The following is a 19865-nucleotide window of genomic DNA, read 5'->3' as shown; positions in this document are numbered from 1 at the left end:
TTAACTGTAGGGTAGTGTCAAGAGTTCGGGTGAAGAAATGACTTATGACTGGAAAAAGGAGAACCCTGGTGAAAAAATGAGAGTCAGCTCTGACCAGCTTCCCAAAACCAACAGCAACTGTTGGGGAGAAAAGAACAGAGTAGCTGGACTTGTCTGGGCAGCCTCTTAGGGGAATTTATTATGAGACATACATGTTACACGGCAGCATACAAGGAATTCCCAAAGACGGTAGATTGTGCTTTTCTCTTATACTTTCTGATAATGTTCTGTGCGAACATGGCCAAAACCCAATCTCCATCTGACGCAACTGTGTCTTAGATTTCCACAAATATATTCTGTTGTTCATTTTACCCAGGGCTCTCAAGTTTGCTTGGAGTGAGATTCAGGCGGGGCAGGGGCCGGGCCGTGTGCGCAGGGGGGTGGGGGGGGGGGTGGGGGCTGGTCCCTTGCAGTATTCCATCGCCATAAACTAGCTAAAGAACAATTGTTTTATTTATACCAAAATCACAAATCTTCACTTTTACACTAAATTCTGCTATATTTTAAAATAAATTGTTTTAGGTATGCAAAGTCTTAACAAACAAATTTTTTTTATGAGTGTTGTTGTGAGTGTTTGTGGCAGATTTTGATGCTTGATGACTGATATTGGGGGCTCCCATTTAAAGCACTGTGGCTCAATGTCAGCCATTTTCACAGTCATGATGGATGACAGAGTTCCATTCAGAAACAAAGTGTTCCTGGTCTTGGTTTTATTGAGCCCCACCATGGAAAAAACTCTCTCTGCATCAGCATTTCAGTGCGGCAGAACTAATACCAGTTTGGCAATTGTAGATAGCCTTATTGGGAATCTGCTCATACCAGTCACCTTTGAAAAGAATTAACCACGGAAGCCTAATTACACTCCTACATATTTTTCATTTTTCATTAAGTTGCTCATGTCAAAGGGTGTGTGCTGAATATTTAGGCCTACTACTCCAATGAACACTTTAATCAGCAGGTATTGGTCTTTTACAACGAGTAGGAAAACTATAGAAACTAATAAAAGATTCAAATAAATGAAGATATGACCTGCTGATGATCCTGACGGTTCTCTTCCACCTCCAGCTCGTCTACAACTTCTGCACGCATTCAGACCATAAAGGTTATGTCCGCTGTGCATTCATGGGACGCGTGCTTGCAGCTGAAAGCTATTTCAGACCTCACCCGGCAACAAGAAATTCTGTTTTCTGATTGGCTGAGAAATTCTATTTTGTGGTTGCTAAATCAAGACAGCTGTACCAGAGCTATAGTTCTGAGCTGTACGAGCGCACCTGCCATTGACTCGTTTATAGTATCGGCCATTAGAATTTCTGTGCGACGAAGTTGATCATTTCTCAGCGTGAGAAATGGCATGTGTGGCGTGTGAGCGTGTGAACTTGTTGAAATGCGTGTGTCTCACGCTCAGAGCCCTGATTTTACCAGTGGTAAGACACTGCTCCCTCCCACACATCCCCATGAAATCACAAATCAGTTCATTGAAAAGCTAACTAAGAAAAAAATGAAAGCTAACTAAAAAAGAAAATACTAAACAAATAAAACACAACTAACAACTTAAAAAGAATGAAAATAAAACAAAAAACAACTTAAACCTTTGTAAAAGTAAAATTAAATAATTAACTGTTACCATTTTGGGAATGCACAGTTTGCAGTGTATAGGAGCGAAAAAGCCATCCGGCTGCTTCTGTTTGTAACTCCTAATTTTTTGACCGGAAAATTGTCCTATGGCCCCATCTCCCCGGTGGTGATTCTCATCTGAACTTCCAAAAAGTTGTGGAGTTTCTCTGAATTCCATAAGGTCCCGCTCCGAACTGTTGACTTTTGCCGATGACCAAGGACAGCTTAGTTGAAAAACTACAAGTAGTACTCACGCACACAAAAACATCAAATGAATGAAAAATAACATTTTGGACGATAAAAACATAAACAATAGACAATAACATTAAACAACACTCAAACATTGACCAATCAATGGAGAGAATGTCACATAACGCTAAATAATGTGAATATGAACATATGACCTTGTTGAAATATGATGACAAGTAGTGATACAATAAAGTGTAATAAAGTCAAAATGGAAATGAGCTCGGTCTCTTCTGGTCCTATTCTGTCACCGCAGGCTGCACTCATCTTCTGCCTGAACATTACTTCAGCAGTCTGATCTGCCGGACCTAGTTAGGAAAAGAAGGTTACACTTCATTTCCATGAAGGCGGTCTTTACCACCCCCTTTTTCCCTAACTAATCTAATTTTAGGACAATTCAGGAGAGAATCCAGACACATTTTCTTTACAGTAGTTGAAGGGTATAGATTGTTGAAAGTTTGGCAGCCATTTGGAGGAATAAATACTTCAAATTGGCTTTTCACTCAGTTGGGCCACATCTGGTGGCACCTTGGTAAGGAGAGCGTGAGGGTTTGACATCCCCACAGCAACATTTAATACTCTCAAATCAAGCACTAACCTATACTTGGATTTATCTATTTTACACCTGTAAATATTGGAGTGTCACACTCACACATAGCTCCCAATCACAACGAACATCATCTCAAGGCACTTAATCTCTCATCAATTTTACTTTCTTTGTTCTCTGATTTTTGTTTAATTTTGTAAATTTGGAATTTTTTACTATATTCTCTCTTGGTAAACAGAGTTTTATTTTGGACCATGAATGATTTGGGACATGCGTTAGTATCTCTTTCAAAGCATCACTTTTTACCTGGTTTTATCTGATTAATGGTGTGCTCTCTTTGCTTTGCTATAACAGCCTCTATCTATAGTTTTGCTATCATTGATGTCTCACACAGGATTCTGATAATGTTTTATTTCTTGGAAATTGTGTTTTTCAATAAGAAACATCTTTGTTTCTGTTTGCTTCAACATTGGAAGTTCCGTTTGAATTTTTCTATTTTTTTTTTCTATTTTATTTGAATTTTCAGCTTTCAATTTCAATTCTCAAAACCCCTCCCCCAACTCACCCACCAACAAATAGAGGAAGAGAAAAAAACAGAAGGATAATAGTAATAAAGAAATAAAACAATACAAACGGTGGAGAGGGAAGCTAGACAAACAGTAAGCGTTGATGGCAAAGAGCCTACAAATCTACAACTCGTCCACCATTGAAGTCAACATTGTGTCCATATATGCCAAATAAGCTGCCACATCTCTGTAAAAGTATAATAGTCTTTCCTGAGTGTATCAGTAATTTTTTCAAGCGGAACACAGCTATTTATTTTTGAAACCCATCTTCCTATAGAAAGTTGGGAGTCCGACTTGCACATGATGGCGATGCCCTTCCTGGCAACGCACAAGGCCAGTGAGAGAAACTTTTTTTTTTACTTTCTCAAGAAGTTTTGTCATGATGTCAGAAAATCATGCCAGAATGTGTTACGTTTTGTACATAACCAAGTGCAGTGCAGGAATGAGCCCCCTTCTAGACAACATCTAAAACACAAGCTGCATATCTCAGGTTTATTTATGCTATTTCTGTGGCGTAAGATAGGTTTGATGGAGAAAATTATAATGGCTCAGCCTGTATCTGGAGTTAATAGTGGCAGTTAGACTTTTTTGACATAGTTCAGACCAGAGCTCTGTACCCATTGTTACACCCAAGTCGGACTCCCATTTCTCCCTTGATTTATGTAAACCTGGTTTTGGAGCATCATCCATCAAGAGAGATTACACTTTTGAGATAAGACGAGGTGCGTTACCCTCATGAAGCACTCCTTCCAGATCACTAAGCATGGGTAAGGTCATTTCAGATCCACAAACAGATTTAAGAAATGATCTTAACTGTCAATAACAAAAAAACGTTTCTGCTGGACAGATACATACTTCCTCCTTCGGTCCTCAAAATACATCAGGGATCCATTCTCATAGCAGTCCTCCAAACGATGAATCCCTTTCTGGTGCCACATTTCCAGGGCCTTATTATCCACTGACATAGGTATGAGTTTATTCTGTTTCAATGGTGTTTTAAGTGAAAATATATATATTTAGTCCAATATTTTTCTGGACTTCGTGCCACTTTTTGATGATATGAATCAAGACAGGGTTGTTAGTTCTTCTGGAGATAGTTAGAGGTGTGCATTTATAGATAAAGTCTGCAGGAATATTTTCTTTAAGAGCATACATTCCAATTGAATCCCAAGGTGGGACATTTTCCCTTTCAAAAAGAAAAGAAGCTATTCACATTTGGGAAGCCAAATAATGCTTTTCAAGGTTAGGCAGTCGAAGATCCCCCAGTTTATAGTCCCATGTAAGTTTTTCTATTGAGACCATTGGAGTCTTACCATTCCATTATTGTTATTGTGAACTCATCTACTAAATAAGTATATGTAACTCTGGGCCAATGATCAGCACAGAATCTGTAGATAAATGTCATGTTTGGACTGTCGTCACTCTCAGGGCTGAATGAGAGAAGAAGGAAGCAGGGTTGAAATAGCTTAATGCTAAGTCATTATGACCCAGCCAGAGTAGCCTCAGCTCACCCTTTCCTTGTGATCGCGGCAGTCCCAAATGCCTTCATTAGGATCAATGCACAACAAGCTTTCACTAATCTGGTCAAAGCAACAACAACCACAGCTCGAAGTTAGTCAACTTAAATCACCATCAGTCTGAATTGTTTCTGTTGTGGATTTAAATAAAAGGAGCTTCTAATGTTTGTTTTTTTCCCCAGGGTGGGGCCTGTTGAATGAATCAAAGATTAATTGAACATGACATGTGGAGATAATCTTAGGGTAAGAGCATTCATGACGGAGCTAAGGATACCAGAACAAATAAAAACCGGGAAGGGCCCAAACTAATCGGTTCCTCTTGATAAAGCAACATGTTCATGGTTTTTCTACCATGATATCTTGCCTGATGACCTGAGCAGTCGTATGACATCAAACATGGAAATCAAAAAGAAAGGGCTACAGGGAAAGCAGCGGACTGGGCCTCAGGCTTTAAGGATGGGCGATTTAGCTGTAAAAGATGGAAGCACATGTGCAGCTGGAGTACAAACTGGTCTGCTTTCCCAAGGACATGGTCTCAGATTTATCACACCAAATTCTGGATTATGTGCTTGCATATTTACTATCTAAAATTCATATTGTATGTGCGGAACAATGATACCATGAAATTATAGTCTGAATACTGAAAAGGACTTTGCTACCCTTTTTTTTTTCTTTTTCTTTTTCTGAACAGTAATCTCTGTAAAGGCTGCAGTGTTTACTCGGGGCTCACTTCCACCATTCATTACATTTGTAATATTTGATCATTTCTGGGACAGCTGACACCTTTTTTAGTCAGATGGAATTTGCCTAAACAAGTTGGGAACAAAACTCTACATTTCTGCTCAATTTACTTCCTACATCAATCATCTGTTTACTCAGATATTTACCAGATAAAAGCTGATTTACAGCAGGAGCAAAAGAAAACACAATTTAGCAGAAACCTTGGAGGAGAGCTGCGTCAGCCTGAAACCTGAGAGGAAGATCCTCCTCCAGCAGCTCCAATCAGCTACCACCTTACAGAAAAAATCTTTTTCACTCTCCTGACTGAACACTCCATACTCCATGGTTATTGTTTTGTTGTTAAATGTACAGTGTTTGAACACTTAATGGACATTACACGTCTTAAAGCTAACCAAGAATCTGCAATAACTTTTATATCAATCATAACTCTTCAGTACCTGATGACACCTGTGATACTTTGTTAAATACTGAAGAATCTGATCAGTTACTGGGAAGTGGATGGATTTTCCTCCTCTCTTCGCTTTCGTAGTTCGTCATTTTATGTCTCTCATTCAGTGTGGCTTGGCTTCCGCTGCTCCTGCTACGTGTTGCGTTAGTGAGCCACGTGATGGCACGACAACGAATCACAGCAGAGCGGCAGGAGGCTGGGGGAGGAAGAGCTAGGCGTCACGTTTGTTGACGAACCGGCGAGGAGTCAGAAGGTGCAAGCTATGTCGACCGAGAAGGTAAGAGTAATCAAATGTACCTGGGAGCGTGAGAGGGGTCTATTTGTTTTTGCGGTAGGTGTGCCAGAAAGCAAGTCGAAGTACTTCCGCTCAGCTCCCGGGCCGGTCCAGCAAAGTTACATAGCGCAGTTTTTCTAACTCAGACCCCCGAAGGGCATAGGAGACAGGCCAATTGTAATATTAAAACTCATTCTAGCCGCACAATTTTTTTTCAAGCTGTTATTTTAAGGTAGAAATGTTACATAGTATTGTTTTAAGAGTACAATATTTACATTTATTCCAAATATGGACAAATAACTGCTGCTAAACACATTGTTTACACCTACTGTTCCCACTATCAGTGGGCTATCTGCACTGTTCCCTTCCCTGTATTTATTGTTCTGTTATATTGTAAACTGTCCTGCGTATTTATTATTTTATTCATTGGAATGGCCCCTTAAACCACAGCGCAATCAATTTGCGCACAATTCCCAAGCAAACTAAATGCATGTAGTCCAGAGTAAAAGCAGAAACCATACCAATGCCTTGCCCGTGGAGAGGTGATTTAGAGTGATGGTGTCAGGGTGGTGTGAAGGGAAGGACACAGATGCGGACTTTTCAAAAAATAAAGGTTGATTTATTAACAAAAAACAAAGTGCAAACAAAAGGCGCGGCAAAGCCGGATTCAAAAAACGTAACTATGAAGAACAAACAAAAACTCTTGGCATAGCAATAAATAAATACTTATCTTGGGAAGGGACGAGGAACATGGAACAAACAAGGTTTCTAGGCATGGAGAGCAAACAAGGCAGGCATGAATGGCAACAAAGATCCGGCAAACTGAGAGGGGAGACTGGAAACTAAATAGGGAGTGAGAGTGAGTGCAGCTGAGGGAAAAAACACAGGTGAAGTGAGTGAACTAATAAACAGAGTGCAGGGAAACTAAGACATGACTAAAAACTAAACATGGACTGAACACAAAAACATAACCTAAAACATTAAACTAAAAATGAGAGTCCATGGGCGTGACAGAGCCCCCCCTCAAGGGGTGGATCCCAGACAACCCTTAAAAGTATGAGGGTGGGAGGGAGGGGCTTGAAGCCGGTCAGGCGGGGGACCAGAAACAGGCATGTGGTACCGGCTTCGGGCAGCAGGAGGCGGTGGTCTGGCGGACGCCCAGACCTCTGACGGCGTGGCAGGAACAGGCGGTGGTCTGGTTGGCACCCAGACATCCATCGACGTGGTAGGAGGGGACGGTGGTCTGGTTGGCACGCTGACCTCCGTCAACGTGGCAGGACGAGGCGGTGGTCTGGTTGGCACCCAGTCCTCCGTCGACGTGGCAGGAGGAGGAGCCGGGGACCGTCCGACGTTTGGCAGGGGGGGAGCCCCCCCTTTAAGGGATGGATCCCAGACATCCCCAACATCTGGGGGTGGGAGGGAGGGGCTCGAAGAAGTGAGTCCATGGGCCGGGGCCCCATGGGCTCTGAGGCTTTGTCGGGCCCTGTAGCCTCTTTGTCAGGCCCTGTGGGTTCTTGGTCGGGTTCATGGTCGGATTCTTGGTCGGGGTCAAGTTCGAGGTCAGACTCGTGGTCGGGTTCTGGGACAGGCTCGTGGTCAGGTTCTGTGGTCTCGTGGTCAGGCCCGATGGCCTCTTGGTCAGGTTCGTGGTCAGGCCCTGTGGCCTCGTGGTCAGGCCCTGGGGCCTCGTGGTCAGGCCCTGGGGCCTCGTGGTCAGGCCCGATGGCCTCTTGGTCAGGTTCGTGGTCAGGCCCTGTGGCCTCTTGGTCAGGCCCTGTGGCCTCTTGGTCAGGCCCTGGGGCCTCGTGGTCAGGCCCTGGGGCCTCGTGGTCAGGCCCTGGGGCCTCGTGGTCAGGCCCTGTGGCCTCGTGGTCAGGCTCGGACACTGCTGGGGCCAGCTCTGGGACGGCTGGGGCTCTGGTCACTGTGGCTGCTGCTGGGTCATGGGACTGCGAGGCTGAGGAGGAGGAGCGGTACCGTGCGGCTACCTGTTCTGGCTCCAAGCCAAAAACGTTTGCACGCTGCACAGACCCGGCATGGACCCATGCTCCCTCCAGGTTATCATGCCACCCCCGGAGCCCCCGCCTCGCCGACAGGAACGCCAGGAACTTTCCAGCCACCCGCAGTCTGTCGAATGCGGAGCCCCGCTCAATACTGCACCACAGCTCTTCATATCTCAAAACTGGTTGGAGTCCGCCGCGTTCATTTTCTGGCCGGATCTTTCTATCAGGTTTGTGAGGATGGAGGACACGGATGCAGACTTCAAAAAAGAAAGCTTGGTTTATTAAAGTAAAAATTAAGAACAAAAGGCGCGGCTGAGCCGGATTTCAAAAACTTAACTGTGAATCAATACTAGGAAAACAAAACAAAGAACTTAACATGGCATGGATAAATAAATACTTAGCTTGGTCAAAAACTGGTAGCATGGGTGAGTAAACAAGGCAGGCATGAATGGCAACAAAGATCCGGCAAACTGAGAGGGGAGACTGGAAACTAAATAGGGAGTGAGAGTGATTGGAGAGTGAGTGCAGCTGAGGGAAAAAACACAGGTGAAGTGAGTGAACTAATAATCAGAGTGCAGGGAAACTAAGACATGACTAAAAACTAAACATGGACTGAACACAAAAACATAACCTAAAACATCAAACTAAAAATGAGAGTCCATGGGCGTGACAGATGGCATGAGTGTCTGTCCTCATGCAACATAAATGCCATACTGTGTGCAACGCTCACAAGAACTATAGCCACCATGCCCTTTGGTACCTTTGAAAAAAGCTCTTGCTTGAGTGTCACAAATAAAATCATCTGGAAGTGCAACATTGTACTGTTTCCCACTTAGCATTACACCAGTTATTGTGATGGCTTTTAAGTCTTCAATAAAATCATGCATGTAGTCATTCACAGATTCAGGTTTACAGGGACCTGCATATACACCTATGATAAACACTTTTGCTTTTGGTAGTTTCACTATTTCACCTAAAATAGGCCACAGCTGCATATTAGAGCTCCTTGAAAGAGGCAGCCCATCAACATTCACACGAAAAGTCAATGTGTCTGTTGTCAGTTCATGCTCATTTGTCATTTTCAGTTCTGACAGTATTGCACTTGCAAGACAAAGTGGTAGTAACTTCCCTGTCCCATCTCTTTGACCTCACAATCTTTCATTGTACCGAGGAGAGATCTGGGATTCTTCTTTTTTTTTTTTTTTCTCGATACAGCTCTATAATAATATAATATAATTAATGATATTATATATTATAATATAATATAATAACATTTATTCATCCATGATTAATTTGACAATTTCTTGTCAAAAAAATTGTCTTGGTGCTCCTGGAACGTGGAGATGTACAATCAACTGTCCCAATGTTCAGTTGTACGAAGGAGACCAGGGCATCATAGGAAACTACACAGTTCATCTGTCTATCACAATCTAGTTAACACGTCTTTGCCAAAAATGCAAGGAGAGAGTTCTGTACATACATATTCATATATAACACCTTCAATATGAAGGTTTATTGTGAAAGATATAATCATATTTAGCAAGAGATAAACATACTTATATTCTCTGAATCTGAGTGGAGCCTGCTATCAAGACCTTTGGCAAGGCCCTCCAGCTCGACCTCTACAGGTAGTGTTAACGTTAAAATACAAGTGGATGGCATCTTGCTTTAGTGACAAAACAAATAAACAGATGATGAAAGACAAAATATAACTAAGCTCTGAAGTTTCATTAGTTCATTTACAATACACCTTTAAAAAATCTTCAAACAAGCGAATGATCATGTGAGAGTTGAAAATGGTGCTCCATCCCTGTATACTTCCTCCATTTATTTCTACTGGTTAGTTGCTTCCTCTGCCGGGGCTTATTTCTCACCAGGTCAAGGCATCTTCAATGCACACACTGACAATGATATGATGAAATCACAGGTCACAGGTTTCTAAATTTTTCACACTCGTGTTTACAATTTTAACATTTTCTGCTCCATATAATCTAGAAGTACAACATCACTCATTTCACCAAACGGCCAGTATTGGTGAGTAGTTCCCTGATTGTTGACATCTGATTGTTGGTATCCTTTTGGTTTACGATGACAGGAATATAGTTAATAACCACAACAATTGATTTCTGTCTTTCTTTTATGTTGGCTGTAAGAAAGTAAAGCCTGAATTGTTTCTTTCTGTGGAAAAGATGCATTTTCTTGCATATTCTTTTTAAAGTTCTGATACTTATGACAATGTAAGTAAGTAATTAAGCTTTATTTGTACAGCGCCTTTCACAGACCAGGGTCACAAAGCGCTTTACAATCACAATAGAAACACACAGTTAAGAAGTACATAAAAGTATAAGTTTAAAAGGCCAAGGCAACTCAGTGACAATAATAGCAGCCCTAAGACAATTAAGCAAAAACCTGAACAAATAAAAAGGTCTTCAGTTGCCTTTTGAAGGCGTCAACAGACTCCATCGAACGCAGAGAGAGTGGAAGATCGTTCCAAAGTCTGGGAGCAACAGCCTGGAAGGATCGGTCTCCTCTGGTCCGGAAACGCGTGCGTGGCGCCATCAGTAGATTCTGATCCACAGACCTCAGAACCCGAGCTGGGGTGTAAGGCTGGATCAGATCTCTGATATAAGGTGGAGCCTGACCATGCAATGCTCTGAAAGTTAAAACCAAAATTTTAATATTGATCCGAGAGGAAACTGGCAGCCAATGAAGAGCGTTAAGAACAGGGGTTAAGTGAGTCCTCCTATTAGAGCGGGTCAGCGTTCTCGCTGCAGAGTTTTGCACTAACTGCAGGCGAGACAGCTCCTTCTTGTTTAGACATGAAAACAAACTATTACAATAGTCCAAACGCGAAGACACAAATGCATGAATGATCAGCTCCAAATCATTTTCCTCAGTTGAAAAAAAGCTATTTTTGGTCAGCTGTTTGCAGTGTTGCACTAATGACATGTCTTTGTCAAACACAACACCCAGGTTTCTTAGGCTCGGTTCAACAGACTGGCCCAAGTACTGGTTAGGGCCCGGGCGTGCTGCAGCGTGTCTTCGCTTGGCCTGGACTCCAGAACGCGAGCCTCTTTTCCTCGATTTCCTGCCAACTTTGCCCGACAAAGCAGCAAGTACTCAGGTGAGTTGGGGTCGATGATAAAGGGAGGAGGGAATGCCTGTTTGTACCTGGCCCATGTCTCAAACAGGCCCTCCATCCACTCTCTGATACCAAACAGAGAGTCCCGATCATAGGTCCGTAAAGCTGAGACACATCCATTTGAAACACGGGCTGATATGATGACATGTTGTAACGATGAGCATTAAAAAAACAATACAGCAGGAGACGAGCCGTGGCACTGCCAGTCACAGGCGCCATCTTCCAAGGAAGTAATCCATTTCTCTAAAATACACAAGAGACTGTAGTTACTTTTCTTGCTACAACTGTGCCTTTGTGGAAGTTCATTACAGTACTGGAGTTACTTTTCTTGGTCTGAAAACTCGCAAGTTGCAGGGTCCGAGAAAAGAGTCACAACTGAAAGGAGAGAACACCAAATACATCAGAGTTCTGACCACAGGGCCCTCCTGCTCCTTCCATTTCAGGAATGTCAATATTGTCAATAAATGTTTGCATCAGAAAGTCATTGTGTTTGTCATTGCTCATATTCTACAGTCGCTGTTTGACTCGTCTTTTTTATTTCAGTGCTTCTTTTGATTTATTTCAAAACAAAAAGCCCCCCCCCCCCCCCCTGAATATTTGCATGACTAAAAGCATATGTCTAACACCACCGTAATTCTTGCTGCTACAACTTAATTCCTCACATCTGATAGTCATCCTGTAGTGAAAAAAGAAATGGATCTTAAATTTAAATTGTAGTTTTCCATTATGGCTTCATATACTCAGCACAGATGGAAAGAGGTTACAGGAATAAATGTCACTTATTGTTTCCACTACATTCAGTTTTCCTTCTAACACACTTCATTATGGCTTTATTTGTTTGAGAGATGCAATCTTTGTGTTTGAGTGTTGTTTTTTCCAGCCCAGGGAATGAAGGCTCTTAGGGGACTCTGCCAGCAGCTCACAATAAATTAGATGTGGCATGGCAATCTGTGGTAAAAGTCTTGGGTCATAGTAAGTGCCCCCATACATAAATTACCTAGTTAAGGCACAGCTAATCATACAGACACAAGGCTTCAGCCGCTGATGGTGCGTATGCAGTAACGTTGCATGAAATGGAGTGACATACACAATAACATAGTATTGATGGGCTCTGTATTTACCTCCATGTACAACTCTTTCTTTATTTGGATCCACAATGGAAAACAAGTGCTGTGCTCAGACGTTTTGGGGCTCAAAATGTGTAAGTCGCCAAAGTTTAAACCTCATAACTAACTTTCTAATCTTCCAACCTGCTTTACATTATTTCTCATGAAAACAAAAACACTTCTTGGCCATACATACACACCAAAATGTTTTTTGGCTGTGGCAACTTTTTGTCCTTTGACAGAAAATGGCCCGTCTTTCAGCACTAACAAATGCGTCAACAGCCAATGTGCCTGGCCATTACATCAAAATACATGTCAATTTATTTCCATAAAACATTGTTTTAGCTACCAGCCAGGAAGAAGACTAAATGCATGTTGCGGTGAATGAGGACCCAGGATACGCTGAAGGGATCATATACCCCATATGGCCTGGGAAGGCTTTGGGATCCTCATAGAGGAGCTGGAGAGTGTCGAGAGGTGTGAAAGCAGGAATGAGACCGAGATTGAGAGTAAGCTCATGTTATCCTCCTAAACTGCTAAATTAATCATATTGTAAATTTTACAATCTACGGAAGCTCAGAGCGGACGTGGTACGTATAAACTTTTATTTGATGGTTTTCTCGAGATAACGAGATAATTATGCCCTTATCTCGAGAAAACAATGATCGTTTTCTCGAAAAAAAAACCAGTTAATTTACCGATGGTTTTCGAGCCCACTTTTTCTCCCTAGTCCGCCCCTGTTTATATGTGTTTATATATATTTCTGGCAAAGGTGTATCCATTTTTACCCCCCTTTCTTTAAAAACTGAATAAAGTAGCCTATGAATCAAACATTTGTGTAACAATTCTGCTTGTGAAAATGTACAAAGCAAATCCCGCTGGTGTGACAAGCATTTGAAGAATGGAATCAGGTGTAACACACACTAATCATGGCGTTAGCGTTTTCTCGAGATAACGAGTTATTTATCTTGTTATCTCGAGAAAACCATCAAAAAAAAGTTTATACGTACCACGTCCGCTCTGGGCTTCCGTAACAATCCAAAATAGCAACATCTTCTTTTACTGTACTGCTGCATGCAGCACATTTATTCAACACACTCTTGTTTTGGCGAGTAGACCACATAGGCTCGCAGTATATCAACTACTTCCCTCTATATCTACAAATACAATGAGTAATTTATATACACAGAAGCAAAGCTGCTGAGTTACACAGTTGGTACCTGAATACTTCTGTTGCAATATTTGAGCCTTTTAAATAAGTTCTTCTCAAGAAAGTACTTGCAGAGATAAGGAAGAGCTTGCATTATTGTGGGTGTGCTTCAGATATTGATATGGGGAAATATTAAGCTGTCTTTACCAAGTAAATTTTACTTAACTGCAGTCTCTAGAGTGACATGATAATAGTGTAACACAGTGTTACATAGTGTTAAGAACTGATAATCAATGCATGTTTGATAGGCCAGTGGGCTATACTACTGGACTACTGTCTTTAAATGGGTAAATGAGACTCCGGGGTAAGAATGTAAACATGAAATTCATGTTGGCTTTAGTTAGAAAAGAAGAGAAAAGAATACATACAACAAAAATGTATTTAAAACACTGAAATAATTCACAATTGTTTGTATCACATACAATACCAACTGAGGTATTTAATAAATGGGATGCTGTAGTGTTTTGAGGCTCTTGACCCCCTCCAGTTTGCCTGCCAGAAACACAGGAGTGGAAGACGCGATTCTGTACATGTTGCATCGGGCAAATGCTTATCTGGATGTGCCTGGTTCATATGTGAGAATCATGTTCTTTGACTTCTCCAGTGCCTTCAACACCATACGGCCTCCCATACTGAAAGACAAGCTGCTCGGTATGGGTGTGGCCCCCTCCCTGACATCATGGATTATAGACTATTTGTCTGCCAGACCACAGTATGTCAGGATGGGGAGATGTGTTTCTGGAACACATCTGGGGCTCCGCAGGGTACTGTTTTAGCTCCTTTTCTTTTCAACCTGTACACACCAGAGCCGTCTCTTCTTCCTGAGACGGCTCAGGTACTTCAATGTCTGCAGTGATATGATGTGCATGTTTTATCACACTATCATTGAAAGTGCACTGTTCTGTGCTGCTGTCTGCTGGGGGAGTTGCACTACAGACACAAACTGTAGGCGCCTGGACAAACTGGTGAAAAAGGCTGGTTCTGTTGTAGGCAGAAGGCTGGACCCTCTCTGTGCTGTGGTGGAGCAACGGATGAGGAGGAAGTTAGATTCTGTGATGGAGAATAATAAACATCCTCTCCGCAGCATCCTGCAGGACAGAGGAGCAGCTGCAGTGAGAGGCTGCAGGACTGAGAGCTTCAGGAGGTCCTTTGTTCCCACAGCCAGAAGGCTTTTTAACAGGGACTGCTGAGTTCTTCTCAAATTGATTTATTTATTTATTTAGTCATTTATTATTATTATTATTAGTAGTAGTAGTAGTAGTAGTCGTAGTATTATATTATAATTGGTATTATTAATGTTATTGCTAATATACAATCATTGTAAATATTTATAATTTTTTTGAACTACTTCACAAATTTGAATTTCCCCCATTGGGGGATGAATAAAGTATTTTTCTATTCTATTCTAAATTAGAGACTTTAGCTGGGTCCATGTACATTTTCCACTGGAGATGATTTGACCAAGGAAAGGAACTTGGGAGACATGAAATGCAAATTTGTCTGTCGTAAAGAGTTTGTTTTCCCAACAGCCTTTGAAGCACCTGATCTACATGTTCTTCGCGCTCAGAGGGTATCTTGGAAAATATCACAATAACATTGAGATAGGCTACCACACATCTATAGAGGAGATCTCCCAACACACCATTAATGAAGGCCTGGAAGACTGCTAGGGCATTGGTTAGACCAAAAGGCATTACGAAGTATTTGATATATACATAGTATTTGATATATACTATATATATATATATATATATATATATATATATATATATACTATATATTATATACACATTTTATTTTTGGAGGCGCCTTTCAGGTCACCCAAGGTCACCTTACATTAGAACTGAGAGCATTAGAAAATAATAAAAGCATAAAAACATGAGACAACGTAAAATAGAAGTGCACAGAGTCCAGTTATAGGGAGTATGCCAGTTTGAATAGGTGAGTTTTAAAGGAGAACTGCGGTATTTTCAACATTAAGCCTCTTTTCTGAGTCGTCTGCAATGTTTTAGAACCCCCCTCACCGCTTTTTTTAATTTTACTGCTGTCTCCGGTATTTGCCTAATTTTGATTCATCTCAACCTGCTTCAGAATGGCAAGTCATGTGCATGTCCAAAAAGGTCCGTAAAAGCATCATAAACGTCTGTTTTCAAAATCATCAACTCACCGGAGTGGTTACTGGTGTGCACTGGTAATCCATATCAAATTTCGTTGCGAAAAGTTGCTTCTGTCGTGTTTTATTTGACATTTTGTACTGGATGTTCGTTGATATTACTCCGCCACCGCTGAGAAAATAGTTCGAGCATGAACAAGCTGCCTAAGCTGCTGCCCCCGCGACCCAATCCCCGGACAAGCGGAAGATACCTGTAATGGATGGATGGCTGGATGGATGGACGTTTATGGTTCTTTTACAGACCTTTTTGGACATGCACATGACTTGCCATTCTGAAGCAGGTTGAGATGAATCAAAATTAGGCAAATACCGGAGACAGCAGTAAACATCAAAAAAGCGGTGAGGGGGGTTCTAAAACATTGCAGACGACTCAGAAAAGAGGCTTAATGTTGAAAATACCGCAGTTCTCCTTTAAGTTGGGATTTGAATGATGTGATGGAGTCTGACTGTCTTATGAGTGGGGGGAGGGAGTTCCAGAGCCTGGGTGCTGAGCAGCTGAAGGCTCGGTCACCCGTGGTCCTGAGGTGTGACGTGGGGATGGTTAGCAGTCCAGCAGAGGTTGAGCGGAGGGTGGGAGGGAGTGTGTTGGTGAAGGAGGTCGCTGAGGTAGGTGGAGAGCTTTATGGGTGAGGAAAAGATTTTTGTAGTGAATGCGGTATTGTACCGGTACCGGTAATGATCCGGGCGGCTGAATTCTGGATGATTTGCAGTCTGTAGATGAGTTTGGTGGGGAGTCCAGTGAGCAGGGCATTGCAATAGTCAATGCGGGATGTGACAAATGAATGAACCAGGATTTCAGTGCTGGATTGGGTCAGTGATGGGCGGAGTCTGGAGATGTTGCGGAGGTGGAAGAATGCGGTCCGGGTGATATTTTGAATGTGGGGTGCAAATGAAAGGGTGCTGTCCTGAATAACGCCGAGGCTCTTGACTTGGGGAGAAAAGGGTACAGGAAATCCGTCGATGATGATGGGTGGAACTGGGTTGTGATGTGATTTGGTGAGGATGGATTTGGAGCCGATGAGCAGGGCCTCGGTTCTGTTGCTGTAAAGTTTAAGGAAGTTCCTGCTCATCCAGCCCTGGATGTCTTCATGATGATGAGGGAGGGGGGAGGGATGGCGGCGGTGGGTTTGGAGGAGATGTATGTCAAGTTATTCCTTCATTTGCAGGTTTCAACAGGTAAGTAATACAAAGTGACAGCTCGTTCAGGGGGCCCCTGAACCATGTAAGAGCGAGGAGTGTTGTGATATCACTGTTCCCTGGACTCAAGCATCAGTGACCCACACATCCTCTCCAGGTGAGAGTGGGCGCAGGGTCCTTGCTCTGTGCCGCTTGTCAAAGTACTTGGCGTCGTTCCTCCTCTTCTCCTTTTCTTTGGCCTCCACCACGTTGAAGTCTGGCAAAGCAGGGTTCAGCAGGGTCGGAAGAGTGGGGACAGTAGTACGGAGGCGGCGCCCCATCAACAGCTCAGCTGGGCTATATCCGTTCTGCAGGGGTGTTGCTCTGTAGGCCAGTAAGGCGAGGTATGGGTCTGAAGCTTTCGTTAACAGGTTTTTCACAGTTTGTACAGCTCGTTCGGCCTCCCTATTGCTCTGAGGAAACTTGGGGCTGCTCGTGATGTGCACAAAGCCATACTTGGCTGCAAACTCTTTGAAGTAGCTACCTAAGAACTGCGGCCCATTGTCACTTTTAAAGAATTCACAAATACCATGGCGGGAGAACATGGATTTCAAGTGCAGTCCCACATCTGTAGATTTTGTGGGTGACAGTAGTGCAATTTCTACATACCTTGAGAAATAGTCCACGACTAGCAGGTAAGTCTTGCCTCTCAGTGTGAACAGATCAGCTCCCAAGGTTTGCCAGGGCCTGTCTGGCATCTCTGTTGGCATCAGCGGCTCTTTGATGTTCTGTCTCTCTTGAATGCAGGCTTTGCATTTCAGCACCACATCGTTCAGCTGGCTGCTGAGTCCTGGCCACCACACTGTGTCTTTGGCCCGGCTCCTGCATTTTGTTACCCCCAGGTGACCTTCGGGTAGTCTTTGCAGCACATCACCTCGCAGCGCTGATGGGATGACAAGCTTCGTGCCCCGCAGCAGCAGTCCATCGTGTACAGTCAGTACTGCCCTGTCGGCCCAGTAATGTTTCAGCTCTCCTCGTAGTCAACATATATGTTGGTGTCCTCTATCAGGCTTGTCTCTGTGTGTGTTTGTTTGGATCTCAGAGGAGCACGAGATAGGGTGTCGGCTGTCCATAGGCCTTTGCCGGGGACGTGCTTGACTACGTAGTCGTACCTCATAAGCCGCATCCTAAATCTTTGGATTCTGGGTGGGAGATCATCCAAAGCTTTGGCTCCCAGCAGACTCACCAACGGCTTGTGGTCGGTTTCGAGTTCGAATCGTCTTCCCAGGATGAAACTGCTGAACCTTTCACAGGCCCACGTTGCCGCCAGTGCCTCCTTCTCTACTTGGGCGTGGCGTTGCTCCGTCGGTGTCATGGACCGTGATGCGTACGCCACAGGTGACCACCCGTCATCGCTCTGCTGCAGCAGGACTGCACCTAGGCCGAAAGAAGAGGCATCGGCGGAGATTTTCAATGCACTGTTTGGGTTGTATAGTGCAAGCACTGGTGATGATGACAGCTCAGCTTTTAGCTGATCGAAGGCGGCCTGTTGTTCTGTTCCCCAGTACCAGTGGTTTTTCTTGGACAGCAAGTCTCGTAGAACTTTGTGTTTTTCAGCCAGGTGAGGTATGAAGCGCCCCAGCTGATTGACCATACCCAGGAAACTCCTGAGTTCGCTGACATTTTTCGGTGCATCCATCCCTTGTACTGCTCTTGTCTTCTCTGGATCTGGTTTCACACAGTCTGCTGAAATCACATGACCCAGGAATTTGACTGTGTGCTGTGTGAGCTCACATTTGTCCACATTGAGTGTAATGCCAGCCTCTTGCGCTTTCTGAAGCATTGCATGTAGCCGCATGTCATGCTCGTCCTGTGTCCGTCCCCAGACAAGCACGTCATCCATGTGACACAGTACCCCGTCCAGGCCTGCGGTCACCTCCGTCATCATCATCCTCTGGAAGTGCTCAGGGGCGGAAACTATGCCAAAGGGTAGCCGGTTAAAGTAGTAGCGCCCAAAAGGCGTGATGAAGGTGGTGTATTTGGCAGACTCTTTTGTCAAGGGCACCTGCCAAAAGCCCATATTGGCATCTAGTTTGATGAAAACTGTTGCAACTGCTAGCATGCCCAGAGTGTGCTCAACTGATGGCAGGATAAATCTCTCTCTGCACACTGATTCATTCATCTTTGTAAAATCCACACAAATGCGAACAGTACCGTCTTTTTTTAGCACCACCACCATCCCGGCGCACCACTCGGTCGGCTCCTCGATCTTGGTGATCACGCCCATCTTCTCCATGCGACCTATCTCCTCCTTCACTTTTCTCATGAGTGGTAGAGGGACTCTGCCATCCTTTTTGTCTATAAAAAAAGAAACCAGCACCCACCAGAGATGAATATGGCCAAACTATCCAAGCTGCCTGGGACTTTTGAATATGCTATTCCATAATGTCTCTTTTGGGTTTAAAAAATGTAACAAATGGCCCCAAAGAAGTGGGGCTCCAGGCAGAAGATCAATTGTGCCGTCATAAGATCTTTGAGGTAGGAGGGACAAAGCAGGATGTTTAGAGAAAAGAGGTGCACTTGGGACCAAAACAAGATCTATTTGCTCTGGCTGGGGTTTTGTGCCTGGAGATGTAGGTACTGGGGCTGATCATAGACAGAATGCATGACAGTTAATGCTCCACGAGGTAATCTGGAATATCTAAAATGAGTGGAGAGGATGGGCACTTCAAAACATGGAGACTGATCTATTTTTGGTGATTCCCTGAAGCTAGTAGATTTACAGGCGACCAGAGGCTGGTCATTAAGAGCTAGAGTTTTTAAAGGAGTTTCTAAGGGCTTAAGTTCTAAAGCTTGTTTGGTCTCTAAAACTTTATTCTGTACCAGAATATACTAGAGCTGAAAGAGTTTTGGACTGTGACAAATAAGAAATGGTACCAGGGAGTAGTAAACGTGACTGTGATACACAAGAAACATTGCTCACCAGTATTTCCCTGGCGACTGGGAAGCCAAGCCTTTAGTGGATTTTTATGGACAGTGGAAAACAAAATGATGTGACTGATAGCAGTAACAGAGGTCCGATGGCACTCTCTCTCCTCTGATGTTAAACAGGCGTGCCTGAGT

The sequence above is a fragment of the Odontesthes bonariensis genome, chromosome 5 (genome assembly GCF_027942865.1).
Source record: "Odontesthes bonariensis isolate fOdoBon6 chromosome 5, fOdoBon6.hap1, whole genome shotgun sequence".
Taxonomy (NCBI): Eukaryota; Metazoa; Chordata; class Actinopteri; order Atheriniformes; family Atherinopsidae; genus Odontesthes; species Odontesthes bonariensis.
Note: the sequence above shows the minus strand (reverse complement) of the source record.